The sequence below is a fragment of the Etheostoma spectabile genome, chromosome 6, assembly GCF_008692095.1.
Source record: "Etheostoma spectabile isolate EspeVRDwgs_2016 chromosome 6, UIUC_Espe_1.0, whole genome shotgun sequence".
NCBI classification, from domain to species: domain Eukaryota; kingdom Metazoa; phylum Chordata; class Actinopteri; order Perciformes; family Percidae; genus Etheostoma; species Etheostoma spectabile.
The window spans coordinates 25,567,226-25,571,181 of NC_045738.1; the positions used below are offsets into that span (position 1 = coordinate 25,567,226).

General features: G+C 38.6%; 1 protein-coding gene and 1 long non-coding RNA gene across 2 annotated transcripts in view; one reads left to right on the forward strand and one right to left on the reverse strand.

Moving 5' to 3' along the window:
- Nucleotides 1-3,956, reverse strand: part of tsnare1 (T-SNARE Domain Containing 1) — a 188,897-nt gene that overhangs the window by 75,466 nt on the left and 109,475 nt on the right. The gene's annotated exons all lie outside the window — the stretch shown is intronic.
- The window catches only part of LOC116690631 (uncharacterized), an 8,132-nt gene that overhangs the window by 4,074 nt on the left and 102 nt on the right, over nt 1-3,956 (forward strand). The window contains exon 2 of the long non-coding RNA XR_004332319.1: nt 1,590-1,594. This is a non-coding gene — a long non-coding RNA (uncharacterized LOC116690631). The remainder of the gene's footprint in view (nt 1-1,589; nt 1,595-3,956) is intronic.

Here is a 3,956-nt window from a genome sequence, read left to right on the forward strand (position 1 = left end):
ATGTAAATTTTGTAACCCCCCCCCCCACCATCTTCTCCTAAACCTAACTGTCCCATGGCGGATTAATGTACGTCACGACCAAGAGCGTCAACAAGAGTCTCGACCAAGGGCGTCTAAATACAACATGACACCCAAGGGCTGGACGCGGGTCCCGAGAGCGTCCATAAGCGACGCCATGAGTCCTGATCAAATGTAAATATAACATGTCTAAATATGACGCTAAATGAGATTTTTAGTGTCAGTAACAAACGCCAAAGGCACATGTCCAAGCGTCACTTTTTGACGCGATGTGGATGAGAATATTTTCCAGGGGCTGGGGCCAAATGCGATTTGAGGGGTACCAAATATAAAAACTGTCCTTAGGTTTGGTTCTACACAAGACTAACGATACACATATAACTTAAACACAAGAATACTCATTGTTGACCTACATTTTATCAATGCACATGCATAATATCCCTTCTTTGGGGATAAAGGTGGTGTTGAAAATGAATGAAAAATATGTGCAACAGTTAGAGGGGTCAGAGGGGGGCCGAGGTTTAATATTAAGGGGGTAGTGGCCAACCATGCCCCCCCCACCCCCCACCCACAACCTCCACTAGAAGCGTTTTCTGATGCCCCGGTCGGCAGGATGATATAAATAACAAATCTGTTTTATGAGGTTTGAGGAAAAATCATGGTTTGGGTTCAAATGAGCACTTTGTCAAGGTTAGGGAAACAGTGTGTTTTGTGTGACAATGACTACTTCATTAAGGTTAGGGGTTGCAATAATAAAAGACACTGTCATTCTTTAAAAAAAAGAAGAAGAAAAAAGTCGACTTTAACATGGAAACAGGGAACAAACAGCGGCCGGGTGTTAGAGCATCCGTCAGGCAGAATAAGAGAGAAGTCCTTCTTTGTTTCCATTTTCACATTATTATATTTTAATTAGATTTAAACACTGCATGTAAAAAAGGTAATGCTCCTGTATTAAAACCTGTAACTGAGTTATCTTTCATTACACAACAATTCCTATACTTCAATTCAATTTCAGCAAAGCATCAGGGCTTGTTTTGCAGGATACCTGAGAATGAGAAAACCTACTTTCATTTACGTGCTGTGCCGATTATTTTCTTGTCTGTGTCTTACTTTTGCAGTAATGACCAAGCCTGAGAGAAAAAAATACCATGTGATGGGTGATTAGAAGGAGCCTAACCCTTGTGTTGTCCTCGGGTCAAATTGACCCGTTTCACAGTGTTTTAAATTAGAAATACGGATTTCTTTCAACCAAATTGTCCCAAAATAACATGGATGATTCCATACGACATTCTTCAGGTAAAATTAATGATTACTTTTATTGAATTTTTGGGGTGTTTTTTTTTAATCTTACAGCATTTGGATTCTTTTTTTCTAATGGTTTAGTCTCCGGACTAAACTTTGACATCTACCCATCTGAGATCCACTAAACATCCTCTGATCTTAACTAGTAGTCAAAATAATTCATCATTTCTGCTTTTTTCAACTAAAAACCATGGATGTATAATTTGATATAAATGAGGTTTGTTGACTATGAATTCCAAGAATAAGTGTGAAATATATTATTAAACCAGCTCAGGTTTTTTTTTTTTTAAGTGCCAAAAGCATGGACAAAGTGACAAATAAATCAGAAAACATGACAAAAACATTGGAAAAGCACAAAAAAAAAAAATTCATTTTCAATTTTGACCTGGAAGGACAACTTCATGGTTAACAGGAAGACAACACAAGGGTTAAAGCAGCACAATGTCCCTCTTCGGCCTCCTACAGGTAGCAACTACTGTAACTGTAGTTCCAAACACACAACCTGTAGGGGCACAGAAGGTAGAAAAGTTCCATAGTTTGCCTTTAAAGCATTCATTAGCACGCTTTAGTCAATAATCCAAATCAAGCATTTGGATTTCGCAGAAGGCTGATATTCTCATTTTCTTGAGGGAGCCAGCAAGCAGTACGTGATCTGCCATCAAACTGTTCTGGGAAATCAATATGGTTTTGATTGCCGGGGTTAATAAGAAATTATTGTGCTAATAAACCACTTTCCCTGAGATCCTTTCTGCTGAGAGTGTAAACGTTGTAGTGTTTGTCTACGGGGAGGATTTATCGGCTGGTGTTTCCCACTGTACCTGTCTTCACTCAAGGGTAAACTCTGTGGATAGATTGTCCCGAGGACGCATTGGTAGGACAGACACGCTTTATTTTCCCCTCGTTCGACTGGGCCAGGTGTTGTATTCAGATTCCCCTTGAAAGCTGTCCTCTGTTATGCCCTCAGATTTTTTTTTATGAATTCATTTTTGATTAAATGATCTCCCGTGCCAAAGCATATAAAGTGCAGCTGGGAGGTGACAGTCTAACGGGGGGTTTGGATTGTTCAGATAGGGCGGAAAGCCTAGATGCTATTATTCTGAATATTTCTTGTGGAATAATACGACTATACTCAAGGACGATATGTCCACAAATTCAATTACAAACACGGGCTCCCCTCGGGGCCTGTTTTCCAAACTCGGTTTAATTAATACAGCCAGACGTGATGTTATCCAGTTTGTATTTTTTTATTTTATTTGAGTATTAAATTCAAAGCTAAGGGAACCATTTTAGTGTTTTCAATAAAGGGTCATAATTAAACACCATATTCTCTAGTTCGTTCGTTTGATAACAATCACAACTTTCAGCTGAATATATTTTGTGCTTTGCTCGATATATTATATAAGGCCAGCTGTCAAAGGTAATACAACAGGTGTGTATTGTTTTTCTTTGCCTTTTGTAATGTGATTTTTGCACATTAACTTATTCAGACATAATAAAAGACATCTTTAAATTAATAAAATTATATTACAAATGCACAAGTGGGCAATATTCATTTTTCAGGATGACAAAGGTGATGTGGGTTATGTGAAAGGTGCATTATTTGTATTTTTCATACTTAGCACTGACCCTACACCATTCCCTCATTCACTCACTATTCCCCAAATACTATTTATCAAATAGTGATCTATATAAGAATATACTGTATATGAAACATCATGCGCCAGAAGATGTAAATAAACAGATATAAAAATACTTGTTCTACGTCTTTGAAACAAAGCGAACACTCAGGAGAAGCGTAAAAGCTGTATGTTACTACATTTTTCCTTTTTTAGTTCCCGCGGGTGCTTCTGCCTCTTCTTCTCCACCAGAAAAACACAAGCGCGTTGCATTGTGGTATACGGGAGTAGAATGAAGGGTACATCGTCTTTACACTCAAACAAGGTGTGCATTGTGGGTTATTTATAGCAGACTAGATAGCGAAAGAAAATAATCGGGAAGAATTCGAACACCATTACAAAATGGCGGACATTCCTGCCCTGTAAAGCGGCTTTGAGTTTGTGATAAGCGCTACATAAATTCAATTTATTATTATTGTTATTGCTATCGTGCACTGTTTCCTGTGTTACTGTGATAAGGAACGATGTCTACACCAGCCACAGCGGCAGTCCTCTATCAGCATCAGGTCAAAGGTACATCAGTAGAGCATGAGCTAATACGTGTGGACAACTGTGATGAATTGAAGCAAATCTGTTAAATCTGATTCACGTACGACAGACAACTGAAAAACACGCTGAAACCTGCCCAGTGTCCACAATGGGGATAGTCTCACAGGAAGGGAGTCCCTGATGAATGCAAGCGCATCACAAGGTGTCTGGTACACAAAGAGTGTTGGGAATCACTCATGTAGCCTATCTTACAACGCATAAATAGCTCATTTGTGATTGTGAAAATAAACATCTGTTATGTAAAGGGTACATTTTTTTTTTTCAACCTAGGCCTTATTTCTCTATTTTTTGTGTCAAAGTGTCTGATGGTCACAACCTTCTTTGAAATTGGTCCAGTATAAAGCAAGACCGCTGCATTGTAATGTTAATTGCACACCGTCAATTTCCGTCCACTCAAAGTTCCTTTTTTTT